This window comes from Centruroides sculpturatus, unplaced genomic scaffold, assembly GCF_000671375.1.
Source record: "Centruroides sculpturatus isolate CEXI.00-Female unplaced genomic scaffold, Cexi_2.0 scaffold580, whole genome shotgun sequence".
In the NCBI taxonomy this organism is placed as follows: Eukaryota; Metazoa; Arthropoda; class Arachnida; order Scorpiones; family Buthidae; genus Centruroides; species Centruroides sculpturatus.
Genome location: NW_019384668.1, coordinates 462,852 through 490,330, shown reverse-complemented (window position 1 = coordinate 490,330; position 27,479 = coordinate 462,852). Strand labels below are relative to the sequence as shown.

The following is a 27,479-nucleotide window of genomic DNA, read 5'->3' as shown; positions in this document are numbered from 1 at the left end:
AAAACAAAGAGTAATAATGGTCGCTAATTCTTTAAAATATTTTAATTATTAAAAAAAAAATACATATATAATTCTATACTTCACAATACTCAAGTTTCATCTTTCGTTTTACATTCGAATATTTGAATAAAAATTTAATGTTTATTTTTCTTTAAATAACAAAATTGTAAATTAAGTAAATTCAATTAGCGATATTTAAACACATTACTGTTTTTTTTTCTTTTTTTTAACAGATTTGATAACGAAGTTTAAAGGTTGTTTCTGTATTTTTTATTTGTGATGCCACAAATATATTTACATTATATATTGATAAAAATATTCTAAATTACAAATAACTTAAATGAAATTTTGGGATTTTAATCACAATTTAGATTATAAATTATATATGAAGAAATTTATTTTATTTAACAGAAAGCCTAAATAATATAATAATATTTTAATATAAATTTAAGATTTTTAATATTAATTTTTCGAAATTTTAACTCATCAATCTCTAAATTTTATTATATTTAAGTGTAGGTTAAAAAAAAAATTGTTTTGCTATAATGGTCGATCATTAAAGATTGATTTTTAAAAATTAATGATTTAGAAGCATCTCTTTTTTTTAATTTAAAAAAAAAAAATTTAAAGTTTAATTTTACTCAAAGGAGATTGTATCAGTTGTCATTATAATTTTTATACCGTTGGGAATTTTCGAATATTTTTAGAAATAGTTATGTTTCGATTATAATAAATTCAAGAAAAAATATCAAATAAATGGAAGTTGAGTATTCTCTTCCCTGTTTTTTTTTTACACATTAGTTAATCAACTTTTTAGTTAGCAGGAAATTATAATGAAAATAGCATCACGTGTCATTTTTCCACTATAGTTCTGAATCTATTTATTAATCTAACTTTAAAAAGTCGTTAGATGAAAGAAGGGAAATAAATGAAGAGTATGCAACTTTTAATTAAAGGATTTCTAGGAAGGAAAAAACTAAACTTTGGTTTTATGAGGGAGAAGAAGCTTTGAAAGCAGAAATGTCATTAGCAATGACTACATTTCTCTTCCTTTCGTTAAAAGTTTTGGGCGATGTTCATATAGTTCAATTCCCAAAATTGAAAATTGATTTTCTTTCACGCACTTTTCCAATAGAAATATAATTTATTCGTTATAGATAATTTGAGCATTTTATATCTTAAAAAAAAAAAATAAGCTTAAAACTCGAAAAATATTAATCAAATAAATACGTTTTTCATAAATTCTATTACTTTTATCGATCCGCTTTGATAGCATCGATTGACAAGTTTTTTGAAGTACTTTAAAATTACGGCACAGATTATTGAATAGAATTAATTTTATGGTTAAAATTTCTTTATATAAAATTAAATTTAACTATTCTGATATAAATTGTATTTAGTATTTGTTACATCGCTTAAAATCTAAGAGGAAAATAGCATGGAAGAACTTGAAGAAAATTGAAGAAAAAATATATAGAAAAATATTGAGGAGAAAGCAAAATGATGATGATATAATTTTAAAAAGAGAAAAATATTTGATATTAATTGAAATCGAAAGGAGTTGTGCTTACGGTTTAAGGTTTGAAGAATAAAATTTTTAATACAATAAGCTCTGTCTGTAATAGATTGAAGTATGGGATCTTGGCTTCCGTTCTATATATAGATTTATGGAATGCAGCGACCGAAGAAATACTTTTGCAGAATGTATTTTATATATCTCGAAGCTGACAACTGCAGCTTCCTTTTCTGTTGTCTGCCGTCAACAAGGAAGAATCTTACAGAATGCGAGTGAATTTTCTATAGTTCTCGTTGTAATCGGATTAGCGAAGAGAGAAGAGATCGGGTTGACCCTCAGAGGTTTTTCCTGCGCTTTTATATTCTTTTCAACATAAAAAGTTCCAGATTAAAAGAGAAAAAACGAAGAAAAGAAAGCACCCTACTGAATTAAAACCATTTATCCGATGGTTCAGTTCCTTTTCTATTGTTGGCAAAAATTGGAGAATTTATTTCTAACGTTCAAATAGTGAAAATAATTATCTTTTAGATTACATTTCGAAATTTCCTGGGTTTTTATGTCTTTGTAAGAGATGTTTTCCTTCCTAACAAAATGTAATGCAAATTTGTTTGTTATATATTTTTTCTCTGAGAAAATTTAAAATTTTGTTTTCAGTTTCAAAATACAAGAAAGAAAAATTTGAAGAAAGTTTTAAAGCTGACAAAGATGACAACAAATGATCATTGTGATATTAAGTCGAATAAATTACTTACTACTTAATAGAATTCAATTGCGGATTCTATTAAGTATTAACTAAACTGGTTGGAATTGTTGTTAAACAATACTTGCAAATTAACAATATCTTTATTGAGTAATTAAGGTGATAATTTATATATTATCTAAATGACGATATTCTATCCGGAAAGCCGGGAAAATAAGTTTAAATTTCTCACCAACTTGGTAAAATTTCAAGAGGGCATTTAGTGTATGCCCTATTAATATAACTCGGATATTAATGGCGATAAGCGGATCCCCGAAGGTCTACTCAATATTGGCTATCAATTTATCAATATACTATATTCAGATAAGATTTTGTATTCATGAACTCTTCGACTTTGTTTAAACCATAATTGCCAGCGGAAACTAGGTTTCAGTAAAGGACCAGTGAACATCGATCGCGACTCGGGTAGGAAGGATGTCCAAACTGGCCAATTACCAATTTTCTATCTGACTGCTATCCCAAAGGTACGTAATGACTGCAGACAGGAGGGGGCATTTGGCGGAAGTCTCCCGAGCACAAAGTCGGTCCTACTGTGTCTCCTGTGTCTCATTTTTTCTCTTCCCTAACCTCTTTATCCCCTGGGATTCTTTCCTCAACAGTCATCTAATTGATCCTATCCTGGGGAGTTTCACTTACATTAACTTGATGACCTGTACCAACCCAGGCAGCCGAAATCTGCACAGAAGATGAGAACAACACCGTATGAAAGAATGCTCGGTTTACAGGAATTTTTTTTCTTTTTTGTTTTTTTAACGAATTCCCAAAGGCTCTCCTATTGTTTAAACTAGTCGAATGATTTCTTTCTTTCTAAATCGACTTCTTTCGTTCCCTTTGTTCTAATAGAACATTACTTTTCTAAATTACTCCTCTTTAATGACTTTATTAATTTAAAGTACCCTCATTTCTTATCTTTTAAGGATCTTTTGTGGGTTTTATTTTATGTTTCGCAATACTTTTATGTGTTTGTTGAACCGAGTGCCTTAAACACATTTAACTTGATGTCTTCGCTTTAACGTTCTTATAGGAGCCAAGAGAAAGGAATCAAAATAGAAATATAAACTTTGGTATTTTAACAATTTTACTCCAGATAAGTCAAATTTCTCTTTCTAGCAAACGACGTGGGCTTCCACGAGAGAGAGAAAGAATTATAATTTTCTGTTTAGCCTCTTAAATCTCATCTGTATGCAGCACCCAATAAATGATTACGGTGTAGCTAACGTTTACGACTGAATATCTGGAGAAAGGAAGATCTTAATTGGGCCTGTTCATATCGCGAGGGTTTATTTTATTTAATTAAGCTTAATAAGATTAGCGTGGTCTTTATTGAAATAGATAAACATCTTTCCTACATGAGCCCAACTTAAACAGTATTTTAAAAAAGCAAAATTTTGAGTGATAATTTAGTGTTTACGAAAGTTATTTAGAATTTGATGTATCGAATCTTATAAAGAATAAGTTATAATCTACACAAATTACAGGTTTTCGACTAGAAAACTAAACCTTATGTCTTCCAAGCTCTAGTTGTATATTCTTCTTCTTCTTTTGGTCTTTCATTAAATGAACCTAGTTTAATAAACGAGTTATTCAGGCAAACTAATGAACATTTTCATGAGTGTAGTTTAAGACCTATATAAATTATGAAAAATATAGTTATATAAAACATTAAATTTTCCCTGGGAATCATTGACATAGAAATGTATCCATTTGCATATTTGGAACAGGCCTATAACGAATCGACTGACATAAAGATAAGAATGCAAGGTAAAATTTAATTTAAAAGTTTGTAGTCACCTCGTGCCCAGGAGTTTCTTTCAAGTAAGTTGTAAAGAGGTAAACTCAATAACTATTCGAAATGCCAGTAATCCTCCTGTGTAATTCTTCAAAATCTTTAATATCCATTTTCTTTCTGGAACAATTCATTGAGTTTAATTAACAACAGAGACTGGAAATAAATACTTGGAAAATGGGAGGTAAAGAAGAAGTCGACAGTAATGACCAAGTTTATCAATTAGCACATTCTCAGCGGAGGGAAACAGAACTAACAAAGAGTATCTCTCATGATACGGTTATATAACAAATACCTTCTCTGATGATGCACACGTCCTACTGACTGAGAAAGACCTCCCCTAATGGTTCCCGAGAGGGACTAAAGAGATTAAGCGAGCCGTACAAGATGCATTAAAAATCGTTGTGTTTTTCTTTCGAAAGTGACAGCGGTTTGTTGACAATTCCCAGCTCACCACAGTCATTTGACACTTCTCTGTAATTTATATAGATAGGAAAAGCGGAAAACATTATTCTTCCAATGTTTAATAGCATTAAGCAATCTTTAACTCTGTCAAATTGTTAAACACACGCTCATCGTTAGAGTTTTTAGATGTACAAAGTCATAAAAATGACATATGATGATGACGGTTGAAGGGGAATTAAACAGAAAAAAATCATCGTCCGCTTTCAAATATTGATTTCTCTCGGATAAAAATCTGTCTTTGAATGATGATTTGTTTTACTTACAATGGATGCTTAATACCGGAATTGGAAACACTTTCTAATTAAATTATATCCGAGATATGTTTCGATAGAAATCCGAGTGCAGAGGCTGATAAAAGAGAAGAAACTATTATGTTTTTCAAATCATATTTCTGTACTAAGATTTATAGGTCAATTTCTTAAATACATGGTAAAATAGTTTGGCCAAGTCGTGCCAACAGTAAGTTAAGGTTGGACAGACATTGCACAACTGTGTCAATCTCTGGGGGACGACTCAGGTAATCTCGTTTACTTTCTCTGACACATTGGGGAAGAGCAAGCTAACGAGTTGTGGGAACAATAGGATTCCCGGTAAAAATGCAATAATTTATCCTATACAACCTACTATAATTTAAATCAAAATCAATATTTAACTCTGCACGAGAGAAAATGTTTATAAACAATCATCAAAGTTAAGAAGTTAGTTCCTTTTTTTATATACAGTATATATTTTTAAACAAATGTAGGCAAGTAAAAGGTTAGAAAAAGAATCTTTTAAAAATCAATCAATCCCTATTCTGTGGAAAAGGAGATGGAAAATTCGTCGTTAATAGAAGATTCGGTCATCCGAATATTTTCATTGGAAACACCTGGAATTAAATATTGAAATGGAGAAGGGAAAAAAATTGCTGTTGTAGAAACTGGCCAGATAGAAAATTTAAACATCAGAGAAAATTTACATAATAATGTTAAGGCGACTGTTTTCTTATCCAATATCCAGGAATCGTCTTTCTGTTACCAAGAACGAGTAATTGCTTAAGAAAGAAAGGAGAAAAGTAAAAGTGTTATTGCGAAATGAACAATGCGTGAATTAAGTTGAAATTGTTTTACCATTTCAACCATTTCCCCCTTTTTTTCTTCTTCTTCTTCTTTCATCTTTTTTTCTCTTTCTTGGAATTTCTTCGGTTAAAGAAAAATACAGAACGCATCCATTATACTTTGTTAAAGAATTTGTGCTCATTTAAAGCTTTCATCGATCCTAATTAAAAAATATATCTTCGCGTATTAATAAATTAAAATTAGTAAAAAAAATATATATTAATTTCTTATAAAATCTTAATTAAATCTGAATATCTTATTATAATTTATATTTATTGATAGTTTATTAATTTACAAAGATATCAGTTAAATAATGAGTATAAAGTATATAAAGTAAGTAATAACTACTTTGACACCAAAAATGATAATTAAAATAAATAGAATTAATTAACAAGAGGAGTAAAATCTTTTTTTATTTAAAATATATATATGTATATATATATTTAAATAAGCAAGAAAAAACAATAAGATGAGAAATATTGAAAAATATCTTGCTTATGTGGGGATTTCTATTCTATCGATTTGTTAGAATTCTTGAAGGAGAGTATTTCAAAATAAGAATTTATCCAAGGTTATATCTTTGGAAATTTTAAGCTTACAAAAGTAAAATACTTTTGAAATATTGTTTATTTGTCTTGTGTATATTATGATTTGTTAGAGTTTTACAGTTATTTGAAAAAATGGGTAATAGGGTACATTTAGCATTTCAGAATGTACAAAAGATGAATAAATAACAAGAATGTGATATTTGGTGAAGTTATGGAAAAAATACTAGAAATAAGATCCCCGGGTATGGAATATCGTGGAAGATATATAGATCCTCTGTACAACATGCAGGATATACTGCCAGGGGAAAGAAAATTATTACGTCCTGATGAACGAGAGAGGGGAGAGTTGATAGCAATATTTATCAACACTTGAACATGCGCTAGAAAAACAGGAAGTGACCGAGAATAGTAATAATATCGGAAGATTTTTCTGTCAAATTCTCAAGAATTGTTAGCCATTTCGATCTAGAAAAGATGACCAATAACTGGACAATATAATCTGAGATATATGTAGAATAATTTTATCTGGTCAAACTTAAATACTCGAATTGTAAAATAAACTAGAAATGTGGTGTATAATATTGCCTCGGAGTGCTGTCAAACAAAATTTTAGAAAAGAATCATCAAGGGAGTTTCATATACGTTTCCTGTAAGTAAATGCTATCTGAGTAAAATACATTTAATCTGTCATATTTTTTCTACAATATCCGATATTTAAAAAATATTTTCAAATTTATTGATACAAAATTGAAAATAATTATTGACATTTAAAATTTTAAAATAGTCAAAAATGAATATTAATTATTTGAAAATAATTATCAATTAATTTTAGAAGATTTTCTCTCTTTAGGAAGTAATGATCAAATGTAGTAACATTAGTGACGCGACAACAAGTCTCCCAATTTGGAAATCTGGTTGTTCCCTCCACCCAGTACTTAATAGGACGTTAGTTCGTTGTAACAGTTCCTCTTTCCGTTTGTGTCTAATAAGTTAATGCGCTTATGTCACCCCGTCACTTTATCCTAATGTTGGGCCAGATGCATACTTCCTCTGGTTCTTTGAATTAATCTGGGTGGGAATATTCCTGTATTCTTTGACATCCAGTCACGTTTTCGGTCGTGATGTCACGTGCTCTTTTAGTTTATCCGGATGCACCAATCGGTGAATTTAAGCATCGATTTGTGAAATGGAAAAGTTCCTGTAATATAATAAGGGACATGTTTTTGGCCGATTGGAAAAAAAGAATTGCGGATGTATATATACGCTTCTACAGTTGTGATTTAATAATAATAATATTTTTTAGTTTTTTTTTAATAATAGATAATGAAGAATATTATTTTTAATCATATTGTAGTATTATATACTTGACTTCTAAATCTATGACGTGTCGAAAGAAAAAAAAGTTATAAATGAAATTGTTACGGATTGATAATTCCGTGATAAAGCATAGCAAAAAAAGTTGGCAGACTTTTTTTCATAGCAATCAAGATACAGTTTCTGAACAACATGTGTAAGTGAAAGGATGAATGAAATGACAGTTTCAGAACAATAGGTTGATGAGCACGTGCTATGGTTCTTCCCACTATGGAACTGCACGTGCTACCGGTTTAGATGGTAATTTCAGTAGTTTAGGGGAGGGGAAATGTGCGGATGACGTAATTTTGCCTGTCGTGTTGCAGACAGAAATAGAAATTCGGTCCCCGAGGGGAGAATAGGGAATTCGCCAACTGGTAGTTAAGGGATCAATCAATTTCCCAAGGGAAAGAAGATTGTGCAGATTTTTCTTTTTCCTACCGATGAGCGGGACTAAACTTTTTCTGCTATTGATACACGCCTTATTTTAAATCTATTTAATGTTGTAACGACATTTTGACCCTCTGGCATTGTTTAATGAATAAATGTTCTTAAAGAGAGTTCGGCTTTCCTGCTGAACCAAGCATATCTACAGAAAAGAAACCATTTCAGGGATCTCTGCAAATACTCTCAATGGTAAGAGGTTAATGGACAGGTTTTTTTTCCTTTTTTTTTATTTTAAATAATTAAAACCAAAACTATTTTGGACATTTTTATATTTTAGATAATAGAATTGTTATTCTTAGTAAAAACGGAAATAAGAAATTGAAAATATAATTATTAGCTAGTAGAATTTTATTATATCAACAAATATAAAAAAAGCATTAAACAAGCGAATTAAGAAAAATGCTTAAAATAACGTTTAAAAATGAAGTTAATATTATAATAAAAGCGATTTTGGAAGATATAAAAACATTTTCATTAAAAGTGTACAAACAGAAATACAAGTAAATCTTTAAATTCTGGTTGTTAACAATTTCATTGTTTTCACATTGTATAGACGATATATAATGTAATCTTATGTGCTATAAATACAATCAAAAGCTTCTTAGGAATTTTTAATGTTCAATAAATATGAATGTGTTTGTGTTGGTGGAGTATATTGCATGGTCGAGTATTTCGGAGATGGAGAAGAGCTTCTTTATCGCTGCAGATCTACACAAATGGTTTATAACCGGCTATATAAAACAAACATTAAAATTCTGTTTGACATATTCACTACTTGAAACAATTCTTACCGCTAGTTAAGGTTTTATTCGCTATAAAACTACTCTTTTCCGAATGGCCAAACAGATTCGAAAATCGTTGGCTTAGTTGATATCAGCGATTCTATTTTGAAACGAACAAAGGATTAGTTGTGGATTTAATACGAGTATTTCGTTATAAAATTTATTTTCCTTACAGATTATGTCGGATGCATGGATTTATTCATGCCGAAAATAAATTTTTAAAATGAATTTCATTGCTTTTTGGAATTTTGACTCGGATATTATCGATTGATAAATTGAAACAATGTACTTTTTTCCACTATCGACTTTATATTTTATGATTATTTTTTCCTAATAAATTAATATTTGAATTATTTTCGAACTTTAAATTCTAAAAACTAAAAATTCTAAAGCTTTTTTCTTGAGAAAATATATAAAACAAAAGAAGTATTGTTTATGTCGGTTATAATATTTCTTTTAAAAACTCTTGAAAAATATTTTAAATTTCATTTTAAAAATTTATGATTATCTCAAAAATTTTTTTTCTTAAAATTATTACTTGCTAAAGTTTTCCTTCAGTTTTCCTAAATTTACACACCAGAATTATAAATAAAGATTCAATCTTAAATCAATTATCAGCATTAAGCTTNTTCATTTTTTTTTTTATAAATTTACAAATTTTACACACAATAAATAAATAAATAATATTATCCTTGAAAATTTTAAAAATTTTCTTTCGAAATTTCTATTTCGTTCAGAAAAATTCCTACTTTTTCTTTAAAAATTTCCGACGTTTTCTTGAAAATTCCCATTTCTTGGTACAAAAAACTCTCGATTACTTCCTTCAAATTCCTTCTTCTTTTTCTAAAAATCTGTAATTTTTAAAAGAAATTCTTATTAATCCTTTTTATTTATTTATCATTAACAATTTTATTAATAACTCTTATATTATAAATAAATAATTATCATCAAGTTTTAAAAATAGCATTCGTTTCCCTAAGAAGAAAAAAATTGGATCGTTGCTATAAACTAGTAGACTGTTGCTAGTTTGTCTTCATAAGAAAATTTCATGCAAATATTTTTATGAAGATAAATTTTACTTATATTATCTATATATCTCTAGCAATATCCTGTATTAAAAAGCGTTCTTGATCGATAATAAAACCGGAGAACCATTTTATTATCAATCATTGCAGCAGTTTGTAAGTAGCGAACGAGGATGTACAAACGTACACTATCAATAATTTATGTTGTATTGAATAAATTATTAGTTTCTATTTATCATTGTAATGTCTAAGAAATAGACTGATTTACATTTGATGCGTTGAAATTTTAAGACGTTAAATTTTTCATCTGCATTGAGATGTCCAGTAATATATATTCCCTCCCTTCTTTTTTTATAATCGAAAACATCAATCGTCAATATATTTACAGCGAATGAATCTAGGAGTCTTTGTATATATTTATGCACTAGATAAAGAAGATTCATTCACTTATATATGCGCTTATCCATATATTGCTTTCGATACATTTGAGAAATAAATAAAATTGGAAAGAAAAAAAATATTGTATATATTTATACGCATTCTTATAATTCTATTTTTAGCAAGGCATTTGCAGTCGGAGTTTAATACAGGAGGCGTTTAAAATAGATAGCTATCTGTGTTATTTTTTTATCGCTGGCAGTTGTAGAGTACTGAATATTATTCAGTTATATCTATCAGACTATTTTGTTTCAACACCCTGAATGCCATAAAATACTGTATTGAAATAAGAAAAGGCAAAACAAGTGATATGCTGGATAGTCATTCCACTCTGGAAGCGATTCACCAAACTTCTATTCCTTACAAACTTTTATTGCTCTATATTGTCGAACGATCTTTCCTCGACCGCAGTCATTGTACTCGGTTATATTTGCCTGGTTTCCGCCTGGAACATGACTTCCGTAGGGGAAATTGAGTAGGGGGAAAGAGAAGAGAGCTGATCGAACAGCAAGTATGCGCGGGGATTGGAGACACGATATTGAATCACAAATCATTGGGTCACTCACGTGATTCTGTTAAAGCTGCGGGGTATTCTGGGTAAAATCTAGTAATCTGTTTCAAAACTTGCTGAGTTAGCAGCCGGTCTCATCAAACAGTCGACCTGACTTCTCTTACCGCATCTGTTACCTTGTTTCGGCTACCTTACGCCGAATTAGTCGCGAAATTGTCGATCGGGACACACTTTATATCGCAATTATGTTTTTCAATTTGATTCGCATCGTTTCCTTGTTTATTAAGTTACAAATTACTTCGAACGCCTTCGTATGGCTGCCCCCATAACTGAGGTTTCCAGTGTGCCACATCCTTACAGGGGCGAGGGGAGAAATCTATTTATCTTAGTTCCCAGCATTAAAGAAGACAGTTTGAGTAGTAAAATAGGATGTATTATTATAAGAAGGATAACTATAATTAAAGATTATAATAATAGTAAATCCGTTCTGACAAACGATAAATCTATTTTTTTTGTTTTCTTTCTTTCTCTCTTTCTTTTAGCTGTGTTGTGTGTGGAATACAACAATGTTCCACGCGGGATAATACTTGATGCGTGCCATAGTGTAAGCCAATACAACCTGACGGATCTGGCATTTATACTGACTCACGTTAGATATTATCTTGTATACAAAGTTGCTTTATCCATCAATAATAATGTGTATAATCGATTGCCGGTTTAAGAAATTAGACTATTTAAATAATATTCGTCTATAGAATACAATATTAAGAAGTTAATACACAAATAATGGTGAATATTTTTAAATTTCCTACAAAAAAGTAACGAATGCAGTTAAATAAATAATGGAATAAATTAATCTTTATGGCAAAAAACGAATAGATGAACATATAAATTACCTTAAAACAATTTGAAATTGTTATAATTATTAATTATTTAGAAAATATGTTGTTCAAACATTATACACACATTTCACACAAAATTCGGTTCCTAATTTTGTTAACTTTTATATCAAAAGATGGCGCTACCCATCAATATTTTTTGTCTGAATTTTCTTTTTTCGAAATTGAATATTCGATGATTTAAACTGGCGAAAAAATGCAAAAAAGTAAAGAAATAATAATAAGAAGAATTGAATTAATTTTTTTTTTCTTTTATTGAAAAATAAACTTTTAAAACTTTTAGAGAATAAAATGAAAATTCTTATATAAACTCGCGAAAAGAGTAATAAAAGTTTTTATTGCTTATATTTCTACAATCATTTTTTATATTTTTATTATCGGTTTTTATTGTCGTTTTTTATAGCATTGTTTACATGTTCTTTATATAATAATGCATTGAAAAAATTTAATTGTAGAATAGTCTCAAGTAATAAATATAATGCTTCCAGTATATTAAATACACTTAACATATCCTCAGATAAAGAAATTATTATTTAATAAATAGTTTTTTTTATATATTTTTCGATAATAATAATTATTATTATTATTATCAAATTTCCATATTCATAACTAAAATTTTAAGCTCGGATTCTTATTTTAATTATACAATCATAAATTCATTACTTTAAATTTGAAATTTTAATCGAGACATTAATTTCTAATTTAATTTGGAAATAATAAAATGTAAAATTAAGCAAGTGATTAATACTAAAAGAATTTCTAAATTTAAAGTTTTAGCCCGAAAATTGTAAGAGTAAATAAACATAAAAATGACATTCTCACTAACCTAAAAACATCTGTCGTAAATATAGTTAAATCTGTCATTTGCTCTCTCTTCAAACTTATTTTAGATAGGAATTAAAACTAAAAACTCATGAAAAAATAAATAAATATAGTTTTTAAACATTAATGTATATATATATATATATATAACCGTTATTTTATTAATTTTAAAATAATTTTTTTTATAAATATGGTTTTATATTAAACATCAAAATACGAGTCACCAATAAAAATAAATATATTTGACTTAAAATATCTACGGAAAATATAGTTTATTACATTAGTATTAGCTCCGAATTACTTTTGATTTTGTTCTCTGTCAATTAATCCTCTGATTTGGCCCAATTGTATCCAAGTAACCATGAAATCTTTTATCCTCTTTCTTCCTATTCTAGATCCAATTTCGAAAATATCCAGACTCCAATTTCGAAAATTATCCACCTAACTAATTATATAAATTATTGTTTTCTTTCTTATATTAAAATTCAGTTTATCTAAATATAGATACTTTATAATTCTCCATTTAAAATTTATTACAGGTTATGAATATCTTTGGAGATGGCTACATTACTTGTCACATCTCCTTATCCCATAAATTATATTGGATAAAATTTATGTTGTTATAATTTATAATAAAATAATCTTAACTACAATTTAATAATTATAATTACTTTAATAGTCTATATTAATTACATTTTTCTTTATAACAGATTTTTAATTATATTATTAAAGAATAATTAACTATAAAATATTTAATGATATTATAACATAGAATGAATAAGATTAATTATATAATTAACCTATTTTATTATGAAACTTTTATAGAATAAGAGAGATGAATTTGAGAGAATAAATCTCCAGGCAAATGCAGATGTAGTAAGCTTTTTATAATATTTTTTTTTGTATTTTTCCTAAACTCGCTTTTGTTTTTTTTTTTATCTGTGAATATATATATATATACAGTATATCTACCACGATCCTCTACTATTCACAAGGTCACGTGAGCGTTATTCTTCACGCACAATGCCATCGTTACTTTTGCTTAGCGTGACTACTTTTGCCATTTTCAATCATATAATGATGTGGTTTTTGTCAGTTTGATTAATTTTTAATACTTCACGTGTCATCTGAAACTTTAAATATATATTTATTCATTTTAATTTTAAATTTTTAAATATATTTTATAATCATTATAAATATTTACTTATACACTAAAGTTCGATATATAAAAATATTTTTTATTATTATTTGATAAATAAAATCAGTTTTTTTTACTAAATATTTTATTTTATTTCTATTCTATTCAATAATACAGTATATAAACTAAAAAGATTATAGATTTTTATCTCAAGCAGTTTCTTAATTAAATAGAAATTTCTTAATAGAAATAATAAAATTCGTAGCTTAGAGAATTGCAACAGTTTTGTGTTAGAGATAGCAAAGGTCAATGAATTAGAAGAGAATTAATGAGATTGTAAATGAAATATGTTGAATAGAGAAAAGAAAGTTCTAACTAGCAACTGTGTAGGAATCAATATTTTGGAATGGAGATCAATAGACTGAGATCAATTAGCCACAACTAATGACATTAATTAATTAAGATGCTCTTGACATTAGTTAACCCATGACATATGAATCTAATTTCGCAATAAAGCTATTTTGTGGTTAACTTTATTTTTAGTCTTAAAACAGAATTAGTTAAGAAAATACTTTTTTAANCACTAAACCCAACATAATAATAATAATAATAATATAAATTAATCTATATTTTTTATAATTTATTTTAAATATGTTTTAGATCTTTTAAGATAAAATAATATTGAACTTGAACTTATTGAATTAAAAAAAAAAAACTTTCATAGGTAAGTTTATTTTTATAGATGAATAATCGATACGAACTTAATCCCCAACTCCAAATAGATATTGGATACAGCACATTTTATATGCTTTCAATCAAAGTAGATATCCTGAGTGGGAGCATTGCGATGGCTTTAACTAGAAACACGATAGGGATTGTTAGAGTGCGGTATCTTTTTATTAGCGAGAAACTGTTCAAAATATTGAATTTTCCAATTAACAAGAATGGAAATTTGTTTAAAGGCGATAATATAATTTCTGTAACAAAAGTTTCAATTTCTGTCTTGAATGTTGATATAAAATGTGTAATTCGGAAATTCCAACTGGACTGGAAAAATGAGTAATTTCTCAAAAAATTCCAATAGCTCTGAAACTTTTATTTGTTGGGGAAACACACAATTCTGGTATAATTAAGGAAATATATATTACAGACGTCGGCATCAAGATCCCTAATGTCATATTTATGATGAACGATTTCAATAATGAATTTTTGAAATTTATCTAGACCTAGATCGTGTTTCAAAAGACAACTCAAATAAAAATGGTTTATGACTTTAATCTCTTTCTAAACATTAACGTTTTATCTCATTTAATGAAAACTATGAATAAGTACGTAATATTTAAAAGCCTCGCAAACTTTTCTAAAGATAAATACTCTAATATGAATAGTTTGCGTATTTATATACTTTGTTTAATCATAGTAAATATACATAACCATTATTATGCTGTTATTTCTCTCCATAATTTAAGAAGACGTTAATCTATGAAAATTTATAATTATAAATACGAAATTGTGTAAATTACATTTAATTATTTTGGAAGAAATGTGTGATGTTTTAATAAAGACATTTTTCTTGAAAATAATTGGGAGCAAAGAAAGCTGAACACCATATTTTAGGAGCGGGTGAACGCCCTTTGCTATGGTCACATCTTTAGAGACAGAGTTCACAAGACCTTGCAATTATCCTTTCTAAGTCAAAGTAGTAAATCTGACACACAGGTAGACCTATCCTCCTCTGAATCACCGGTAAGTTTACGATCAGTACCTCTGTGGGTGTCCATGGATGACATAACGTTTAGCTTTTGGAGCTCGTTATCTTACTTGCAGGGTTTACATTACTTGTTACTTTCCCAACTGCACTCAGTCGGTGTCTCGGGAATGATTCTTTGTCTACATTTATCCATTGAAATTTAACAGAAAAAAATTGCACTATCTCTGCATTTTCTTCAACAGGAATCTAAATCTTATAAAAGCTATATTTATTTCTTTTATGTTTAAAATATTTTATAAGAAATATATTTTACTGTATTTAAAATTATTATGCAAAGTTGAATAGCTATCTAAATCAGTTAAGCTTCTTATAGTTAGGATGTTATTGTAGAAGTGGATATCATAGCTTGTATATAGGCCTATATATGCATATATATACAGATAAATATTCCAGTTTTAACTGAAATATCAAGGATTATTTTCGAATAGAAAACAGTGTTTTTTATAAGAAAAAAAAATTAAAGTTCATGCCCATAGGTATAAATTAAAAATATAATTTGTATGCATCATTGATATGTTCACGAGCTTCTTGCACAATTTTACTTGCTTTCTGATACTTAGTTGCTCATTTTTAATATCTGGAAAGTAAATAAATAAAATACCTTTAGGTACAGATTTTTAGAACAATTTTTATATTTAAATATCGCAATTGTTATTCTTACATATAAAAAAATTCTTAAAAGGAATGGATAAATAAAATAAAACTTCTAACTTATAAGAATAAAGCTTATTTAAGTAGAATTCAAAGTATGACGAAAGGAAAGCAATTTAAATGCAAAAGAGGAATTTTCTAATTAGATATTATGGTAGGTTGAAGGAAGGAATTGAATTACCTGAAATTCGTTTAATTCGCTAAAACTCATTTTTATAGAAACTTCGACAAATAATAAAAATAAATTCCAATTTTCATTAATTTTTATTATTAATAATGAAAAGTTAATCGAAAAATTATTATTTTTTAACTTATAATGTTTTTTTTTTAATTTATATTATCATTATTCATGAAATATCTCAAGTAATTAATAATTCAACTGATTAAAGTAAATTAAATTTATTAGGAAAACGGGATAATTTTTCTTTAGAAGCATGTTTAAAATAAATCTTTCTACAACACAATAATTGAAGAAGATAAATTATTTATTAATTTAATTTATCAAATTTAAACAGAAACTACCAAGGTTAAAATTAAATTTAACATTAAATTGAACGTATTGATGTAGATTTAAAAAAAAAAAATCTTTTTACATTTACTGAAAAATAAATATTAAATTATTAAAATAATAACAAATTAATACATTTATTAACAATTTTTTAAGTACATTTTAATGAATTCATTCATATTCATAAAGAATGAATAATTAAAATTGCAAAAATAATCATTTATTCTTTAGATAAACTTATTAATGTATTTAAAATGTTATAAAGCCTCGATTTATTAGTATTTTCTTTTATATTTTAAAATATTTTGATTTTTTTTAAACTGCAATTTTTTACAAGTACTTTCCAGTAGAGAAATCCACTTAGGAGTTGTCCTATAACTCTTAATTCTTCAATATTTTTGTAAACTTTTAATGATTTAGTTACATTTTTAAATCTACAAACTCGTGTATATATTTTCTCATACGATCAGTTAAAAAGTCATCATTTCTAAAAATCTATTTTAGCGATAAAACTAATTAATAAGTAGTTTTTACCTGCAACTTTTTAATGATATTAAAATCTATAAATAGAATAAATAAAAAAATTTCTAAAAAATGTTACTTAAGAATTTTTTTTTTAGTCGTATGAGTAATTCGATTTAGATATTAATGATTTAAATATATATTTATACATACATAATTTCTTTCGTTTAATATGTAAAGTAAATGTCTTTATATATAAAAAAATTTTGTATATATTTTTAAATGATTATATATAGCGGTTGTAAGCAAAAATGCATCTATTGTTTTCATGTTTGATTAACCTGCATTTATCTGCAGCCACAGTAGTCATGCAGAGGACTATTATTTGCTATCCTTACGTCAAGTCTAACGTCATAAATAACCGTAAACACATAAGACGGGGAACTTTCCCTTGCCGAGATAATCCTCGCTACGAATAGTTTTCGCAAAGTGACAAGATGACAACTGACTGGACCACACACGTTTTGAAGTCGGTAGATCGAGTCACATACGGGTGCCCAAACACACACGAATCGAAGAAAAAAAAACCTGACTATAAATGTCTGTTTCTCACAACGTCCTTTAATGCCGCGTGTCAAAAAATTCCCTAAAAATCCAGATATCTCCAAAATACCGTTCGCTCAAGCGTAAACGTCATAGAATTGTGCCGCGAACAAGATCGATTCTATTAAATATCTGACCAGACAAAGGAAAGCTAGATCAAGTAGCCTAAAGGCGACGTGATTGGCTTTATAAGTTAGTTTCAACACCTTGTTCACCTGGAAAGGAAAATCACGGCAATTATGATGAGTGCAAAGCGTGACAGTGCACGTGACATCACGTGAAATTCCAGTTAAGGAAATTAATTGCTACCGTACGGAATCCGATAGAGGGTCGTTATTTTTTGGTGACGGATGGACTACCAGATCACCTTTAATCTTTGACCCCATTGACCTTATATTAGCTAGGTGTTGAGGCTAGGTGTTACCTGGAGGTCGTCATTGTCTAGTAACTTTCAAGGTGATTTTAATCATTCTTAGACAAATTACAGGATTGACGAATGGACCGACTTGACCGAATTCTCTGCTCGGTTTTAGTAGAACTTTACACACACAAGTTAGCAATCAACCCTGTTAAAGGCCAAAGGAATTCTCGGGTCAGTAGAGAGAATGTCTAATGTCACGGATGCTTTATACTCTTTAATAATACATTTCTAGATGATGTGAATTCATATTAATGGTATTACATTTGGATCAATGAACTAAGAAGAAATTATATAAAATTAAACTAATCTCTACATTTTGTAAACATGTTTACACGTCTTCTCTCAGTGAATACTTTTTCAATAAAGCAAAATTATTTTAAATATTAAGTACGACCGACTCCGATTTCTAAATAAGGAGCTAGAATTTCATAATCCAAAATTTTCAATTAATTAAGACATTTCGAACATTAATCATATCATTTTAGATCACTTATAAGTTATTACCTTTGCTTAATTTAGTTTCTTTTATATTTAATTACAAATAAACCAAAGACTGATGGCGAACATGCAACAACGAATGAATAAATTGAGTTCATAGTCCGTTCTTTAACTAGATGTTATCATTTTCTAACGAATATAAAACGCCCTATTAACTGCTTGAAGTTATTTTCAGTGCAAAAACTAAGCAAGAAAAGCAAAATTTTTGAATTTATAAAAAAATTTAAACTTTATCCAACAATAATTATTGATTTGAGATCAATTATTATCGAAGATTTTGTGTCAATCGATTTTCAGTTTTTTCTCTTAAAAGAAAAAACTAGAACTAGATACTACTATAACTTTTCCATCTTTTTTGTTGCCAAAATGAAAATATAAAAGCAGAAAAACTTAAATTTCATTAATTTTTATAAATGAAATATTTAATAATAAATTAAATTCTATAATTGTCATATTGGAAAGAATTTGTTGAAAATCGGAGATAGTCCAATTTATTTATTTGTTTTTAATAATTTGAGAAAAAATGAATTTTTTAGAAGTTGATCGAAATAAAAAACAAAATAAGTGATAGAACATAAGTTATTTAAAATTATATTATAGTTTAGAACTTTTAAAGATATTAGTTTTGTCGACGATATAGTTTGAATCGAATGGAAAGAGTCTGAATTTTTAAAATAGTGCGATATTTATTTGTTAGAGAAAGTCTTTTAAAAGAAAAGTTTTCGGTAAAGTTGTTTTTATTGTTTCTTTTTCTAAAATGGAAGGCATCCAGGAGCGATCTGATTACACATTGAACGCGGCCCCAATGACATTTATTCAATCCAAGTTAAGCTAAAAAAGTTGGATCGATAGTAAATGCAGAGATACAATCATCGGCAATCAAAAACAGATGGGCTGTCTCAGCAGTTAGCACAACTTCTACCATAGATCACTATTACAAGCCAGATCCTGTTGCATTCACTACCACAATAGTTGATGGATGGGGCTGTTTTCGTTCGCGTCTCGGGAGTGGACGATCTTCTAATTAAAGGAGAAGTTAAGCCAATATCAGAAGCTAAGATTTGTCTTTCCGGCTTCACTTAGATTGGGAAAGTTTCCTTCGCAAGCAAATCATGACCGGATTGAAAGTAGTCGTTCCAAAAACACAAACTAATTGGTCCAGCATCGTTATAGCTCCAGTTTGCTTTTTATTGGACGTGAATGGGAATTAAGTTTAACCTCACTGCCATTCCCGGTATAGTCGTGAGCGAAGTTCCATTATCCTTAACTGCACCTTAGTTAAAAGCATACTCGGAACAGTTCAGAATAACGACGCACTTCTCACGTCACCGGAGACAACGACTTTCTATGTAGATCGATCTTTGATGTTAAGCCACTGACCTAAAATAGTCCCCATAGACGTCGGTTCGGTTCGGCTCTCGAGACTTTCTTCTAATACTCAGACCTATATAAGAACCATTAACAAATCGGGTCAAATTAGCCATTAGCCAAATTTCATTTTAAACAAAATCGATTTCTTTCACGACTTCTTTTAAATTTTAACTGTTTTCTAGATGCTTTCACTACGGTATGACTTATAAGTTAATTTACTACACGACTTAAATGTTTAGACTATCTAATCAAAGGGTATTCAGATAAGAAGCTCTTCTCTTTGATTACTTTCAAATGAATTGAAAAACTAATCAGCAGAGTGCATAAATAGTATCGCCTGGTAAGATGTTAACATCATCTTCCAGTAAGACTAATCAAGACTTTTTATCAAGAATTGAAAACATCGTTTAGTTTTCTTTGATTAAAAAATATTTGCATATATATTTCATAATATAATTTCTCTTAAAAAACAACTTATAATTCACTTTCAGTACATCAATTATTTACAGACTTTTTTCTTTTAATTTAGCTCTTATTTAGGAATTTTTGAGAAAATATTAAGTCTACATCAGATTATTTTATAGTTTAATGATATACGTGGTATTTTATCAATAAAAATTATTTAATATCACATTGACCCAATAATTAAACTATTCAATTTTATATCTCAAATAAAAGAAAATTTATATACTTTTAAATTTTATTTTATTAATTTCTTAAATTTAAAGTTCTTTAACAATATGTATTATTATTTTTCTTTTTTTCTTTGATATTTCTTGAATAAAATGATTTATTAAGACCTTTCGAGATCCGTAGACAGCCTATTGATTGACCTAAAGATTGGGCCTCTCCAACTAATTTTACATCATAAACTAATAATTCTATAGCTATTAAACTAATAAATAATTATATACAATTGCAACAGTAAAATTGCTTCAATTTTTTGGGAGTTTTGGGGGCCCCGATTCACGGGGCTCCTAAGCATGTGCCTCACGTGTCTGATGAGCAATTCCAAATTTAATATAATTTGCGTAAAATGTTTACAGTTCTAAAATGCATATAGGCTTATGTTCTTTCGTTAAGACCTATAAGAATATAAGCTTAAATATAGATACATATAAATTTTATGAACTCTGTAAATTAACATCAAAATTATTATTTATTATCATCACGTTTATTGAAATATTGCTTGCTTTATAAAAGATAAATTTGTTATATTTCCATTATTTTTTCGTACTTACTCATTTTTCCTTTACTTATAATTAATAAGGAAACATCATTTTGTAATTAGGGACAGACACCTTATAAAATTAAGTTCGCTTAGCTACTCTAGGGAGAAGCGGTACAATCACGTTTGAATATGTGACACGTATTATAGCCAAGCCAATGTAATATAATTATTGATATTACTGAGAAGAGAGATTTTAATTGCTGGCTTGCTTAACGAGAAATTTTCCGACTAGAGTTGTTTGTTCAGCTTTATCAAGTAATGAAAGAAAAAATATAAGTATGACAGATGCAAAGTCAGTTGACAGAAATTTCGAATTTCAAAGTGTTTATGTTCGACAATTGTTTGCTTAAGAATAATTAATTAGATTTTCCTCGAAAATTCTTCATCTACGTAAGAGATGATGAGATGCCAAACAGCTTTTTGACTACGAACTACTTTTAACTGCTAGAGTTTTATAATTAAGTGTGTGTTTTCACTCTTTTTCTTTTATATTTTGCTTCTTAAAATTCGGCATTTAAAAGTGGATTAATTTGAAAAATTTCTACTCGTTTCCGATATTCTAATAAAGTAAAAAAAAAAAGCTCTTATTGTCTGTAACGAATGTGTTTTTGATATGATCTAGAAATGGCTATTTTATGACCCTATTTATTGCGTTTTTATTGTAATTTAATTATGATTCGGCTAAATTTGCTTGGTTCGCAATCTTCTATTAGCGAATAAAATGTGTTGATAGTAACTATCGCATTTCCCTCTTTTTTTATATATCCCGATTTTAAAGCTAAATGAAAAAGAATAAGTTAGATAGGCGTTTTGTACTCATCCTCTTCAGCGTAGAGGGATTCCCAGAGGCTGTGCCGACTCAGCAATCTCTTAACCACAGAACGAAGTTCATTTTTCTCCTTGTGGCAGAATGTCGATTTGATATGCAGATTTGCTTGTTGTTTGTCTTTTTTCCCAGTTAGATAGCTTGCATTTTTCTCATTCTATTGTGCTAACGAATAGTTATTGGAACCGTCCTTACTTTCTCGACTGGCAAAGATCGATAAAAAAAATAATAATTCCTATGTAGAGAACATTCTGTTTTCGATAATGAAATGATTAAATATAAATAAAAAAAAGTATATCAATCAATATGTTTATATTCATTTAAAATTTAAATTTATTTTTCAAAGAAAAGAAAAAACAGAACACGAATATAAAAAAACTGTGTTTGAAATAGAATTATATTTAAATTCTTCTATAAATTTGTTGAACTTTTATCATTTCCACTCGAGTGATTCTGTAGACATACTGTGAAAGTTAATACCGTAATTTGTGTATATACTGTGTCCTTTCTCGACATCTAATTATGAGATGACATCGTGTCGCTCCATCTTTGTATATTTTCAAAGAAAAATCGAAAGTGAGAATAGTAGCATGACAGCTTAACCATCACCCAAGTATCGAGACCAAAAGACTAGTTGTCGCACAGTTCACTTCATTCGTGGCCTGTAATTATGTCAAGCACCGGGTGGTAGAACCAGCAGCTGCACTGTCTCACACGTCACCTGATGAGTATGGCATAGCTATCCAGTCACGTGGGCTACTGTACATTACAGAACTGCGTTCACTCGCACTATTCCGATATGTCTGTCAGAGTTCGACGAACCAACAATATAGATAGGAGATCCATTGTGATGTGCAAGCTATAACAAAGGAAAGATATCCCATAGGAAGATCGAGAGGGGGCAGAAGGCGGGATTCTCAGGCTTGCTCAGATGTCTAAGATGGGTCAGGTGTTCAATTTTTTCTGTAGTACCATCCTCTACGATGCACTTTCTAATTACAAATATTAACAAAAAGCTCAATGATCTAAACGAGTTGTCATTATTATAATAGATCGTTGATAAATTTTTTTTTTAAAGTCTATTAAAATATTAAATTTCATATTTAAAANAGTTTCTTAATTAAATAGAAATTTCTTAATAGAAATAATAAAATTCGTAGCTTAGAGAATTGCAACAGTTTTGTGTTAGAGATAGCAAAGGTCAATGAATTAGAAGAGAATTAATGAGATTGTAAATGAAATATGTTGAATAGAGAAAAGAAAGTTCTAACTAGCAACTGTGTAGGAATCAATATTTTGGAATGGAGATCAATAGACTGAGATCAATTAGCCACAACTAATGACATTAATTAATTAAGATGCTCTTGACATTAGTTAACCCATGACATATGAATCTAATTTCGCAATAAAGCTATTTTGTGGTTAACTTTATTTTTAGTCTTAAAACAGAATTAGTTAAGAAAATACTTTTTTAATTGATTTAAAATGATAAATTTTTTAATACTGTTTATATTTTTATAGTTTAAAAATATTTAATAGATCTGTATAATAATAATAATANAGCTTTTTGACTACGAACTACTTTTAACTGCTAGAGTTTTATAATTAAGTGTGTGTTTTCACTCTTTTTCTTTTATATTTTGCTTCTTAAAATTCGGCATTTAAAAGTGGATTAATTTGAAAAATTTCTACTCGTTTCCGATATTCTAATAAAGTAAAAAAAAAAAGCTCTTATTGTCTGTAACGAATGTGTTTTTGATATGATCTAGAAATGGCTATTTTATGACCCTATTTATTGCGTTTTTATTGTAATTTAATTATGATTCGGCTAAATTTGCTTGGTTCGCAATCTTCTATTAGCGAATAAAATGTGTTGATAGTAACTATCGCATTTCCCTCTTTTTTTATATATCCCGATTTTAAAGCTAAATGAAAAAGAATAAGTTAGATAGGCGTTTTGTACTCATCCTCTTCAGCGTAGAGGGATTCCCAGAGGCTGTGCCGACTCAGCAATCTCTTAACCACAGAACGAAGTTCATTTTTCTCCTTGTGGCAGAATGTCGATTTGATATGCAGATTTGCTTGTTGTTTGTCTTTTTTCCCAGTTAGATAGCTTGCATTTTTCTCATTCTATTGTGCTAACGAATAGTTATTGGAACCGTCCTTACTTTCTCGACTGGCAAAGATCGATAAAAAAAATAATAATTCCTATGTAGAGAACATTCTGTTTTCGATAATGAAATGATTAAATATAAATAAAAAAAAGTATATCAATCAATATGTTTATATTCATTTAAAATTTAAATTTATTTTTCAAAGAAAAGAAAAAACAGAACACGAATATAAAAAAACTGTGTTTGAAATAGAATTATATTTAAATTCTTCTATAAATTTGTTGAACTTTTATCATTTCCACTCGAGTGATTCTGTAGACATACTGTGAAAGTTAATACCGTAATTTGTGTATATACTGTGTCCTTTCTCGACATCTAATTATGAGATGACATCGTGTCGCTCCATCTTTGTATATTTTCAAAGAAAAATCGAAAGTGAGAATAGTAGCATGACAGCTTAACCATCACCCAAGTATCGAGACCAAAAGACTAGTTGTCGCACAGTTCACTTCATTCGTGGCCTGTAATTATGTCAAGCACCGGGTGGTAGAACCAGCAGCTGCACTGTCTCACACGTCACCTGATGAGTATGGCATAGCTATCCAGTCACGTGGGCTACTGTACATTACAGAACTGCGTTCACTCGCACTATTCCGATATGTCTGTCAGAGTTCGACGAACCAACAATATAGATAGGAGATCCATTGTGATGTGCAAGCTATAACAAAGGAAAGATATCCCATAGGAAGATCGAGAGGGGGCAGAAGGCGGGATTCTCAGGCTTGCTCAGATGTCTAAGATGGGTCAGGTGTTCAATTTTTTCTGTAGTACCATCCTCTACGATGCACTTTCTAATTACAAATATTAACAAAAAGCTCAATGATCTAAACGAGTTGTCATTATTATAATAGATCGTTGATAAATTTTTTTTTTAAAGTCTATTAAAATATTAAATTTCATATTTAAAATAAATAAATTATTAAAACATTACATCAGAAAATTTAATTAATATTATTTGAAATATTTAATCTTTTTTTTCTTTTTAAAGATTTAGTTAAATATTATTTTTTATGAATAATATTTTTAAAATATTTAAATAGATAATAAGCTTAAAAGAATGATATTTGACAGAAACAATTTTATATTGTTTTAAAGAATAATAAATTTAATTAACGTAAATTTTAATTAGTTAGAATCAAAAATTGTTTTTATTTAAAATGAAAAAATAACAAAAAAAAAAAAGAAATGAATAAGAATAAAAAAGTTTGAATTATAGAGAACTTTTCACAAGAATTAAAGTTAATTAAATATTTAAAATTTCATTATAATTAATATTATTAAAACTCAGTCAACACATATTTTTTTTCGTGTATTATTCGTATATTTTTTATTATTAATCTTACAAAATCATTTAATATTTTATTCCATGAATCTATATTGAATACAAATAAATAGGCCTATTTCTTATCTGAAATTTATTCATTTGCACAGTACAGTACAGTTGAAAAGATCGATATTTTTGAAGTTTATAAAATATCTTTCAACAGGTCGAAACCTAATTAAAAATTAGGCAACAACTTGTTAAAAACTATTTTATGAATCTCGTCGAAAGTTAATTAAAAATGGCTATAAAGTTATTAACGTCATACCAGACATTACTTATTTTCTATTGACAAATGAGAAATATTATAAATTACATAAAAATTTATTTTTTATTCTTTTTTAATTTAAGAAATGAACTTTATAGAGTTATATTTTCATCCAATATTTTCGAAATTTATACATTTAATTATTAATAAAATTTAATTTAATTTTGTTAGAAAATAAAATAAAATTAATTGTATTTATCTAAGCCGATTAATTTTAAAGTAATCACAATTAAAAAATTAATAAAGATTTATATATTTATTTGTTTTCTAGGATCGAATTTGTAAGAAGAAAAAGAAGAAAAAAAAAAAAAACTATATATACGAGTATATATATGTAGAATTAAATATTAAGAAGATATTTTTGTAATTCTAAACCTGTTTCTAATAAATGAACAGTGACTAGAAAACCAATTAAGTTTCCAGATTTTCGGCAGGGAAATAGTTTATTTTGAGAAATAATTTTCAAAAGTAGAAGTAAGTTTGCTTTTTTTCCCTCTGATCTTTAATCTTATTGGAAAAAACTTCTCGTTGGGTTTCTGAAAGGCAACATTGATGGTCTAATGCATCAGAAATTGGCATTCGCAATTTGGATAGGGAACACGGTCAATCTCTGATCGTTTTTCTCTAGTTGTGATTCTATCTCTCAGAAGTTGTACTCCACATTTCTTTTCAATTTCGTCGTCTTTCTAAGCGATTTCATTTCGTGTAATTTTTGAGAAGTCAAACATATCCAGTTATTTTTTCCCCTTCTTTCTTCTGTTGCTACTGTATTACTTTCTCCGTTTTTTTTTTTTTTAAATAAATGCAAAACATTCTAGAGTTTTAAACATTCAGAAATGGTTTGTTAAAATATCTTATTAATTCTGCTTCATATATTAAACAATAGTTGGCTCATTTTAGTATTTTTTTTTAAGCAAGAGATATATTAATCTTTCGAGTCGGTCGTATAAACTTCAAGTTTTGAAAAGAATGACAATAATAGGATATTTAGAGTGACATATTGACATTAGCTAGTGAGAAAGAAAATTATTGGTGCGAAGTAATGAAAAAAGCGAATAACTTGGCCATAATTTTAGTTTTATGATCGAAAAGGTTTTAAGTATATACTCGTTTTGTAATATTTTAATTTCGGTTCGTCCCGAAGATGTTTGTTGTTAAGAACTTTAGAGGATCTTTGAATATTTTTACATTTTAATTAGACTTACGCCATATAAACTGTTCTTGTTGTCTATCGAATGCTTGAAAATTCGAGCACGTAGTATAGTTATCCTCTCATCTTTCATATTATATATTAAGAAATATTAAAAATTGAATTATATTAACGAAGTGGAAATTTGAGTGGATTTTAAAGTATTCACGAAATAAAATTTCCGATTTAAATTTACTGAATAAGATCTCGAAACTTCTTAATAAGATTCTGAGTACTTTTATCATTTTTCTCGATATATCTATAATAATTTATACGGGTTTATATTGCATATGTTGTCCTTTCAGCCGATAATTAAAATAAGCTTCTCATGTCAGAACTTGAAGTGAATTGGCCACTTAAGATAATTAGTCAGATGATGATGATATAGGAATATCAAATTTTTATGTTAAAGTTTTGATTATTGATCAATATACTCGTAAATCTCGTTTCATTCGCATTAAATTTCTTCCTTAGTAATACATCTTTCTTTTCTTTTTAATATCATAATAGAGCTTGTGGCATTTATTTGAATTTAGATACAGATTCTTAAAGAAATGGCAAGTGAATATGTAGACCTAAGTTTAGAATTGGTCTATCT

General features: G+C 28.1%; 1 long non-coding RNA gene across 1 annotated transcript; it reads left to right on the top strand.

Annotated features, from left to right (window-relative positions):
- Positions 1-2,428: 2,428 nt before the first annotated feature.
- Positions 2,429-25,979, top strand: LOC111626677. The gene is made up of 3 exons (XR_002756912.1): positions 2,429-2,740; positions 13,275-13,325; positions 25,964-25,979. It is a non-coding gene; the product is annotated as an uncharacterized LOC111626677 (long non-coding RNA).
- The last annotated feature ends 1,500 nt before the right edge of the window (positions 25,980-27,479 follow it).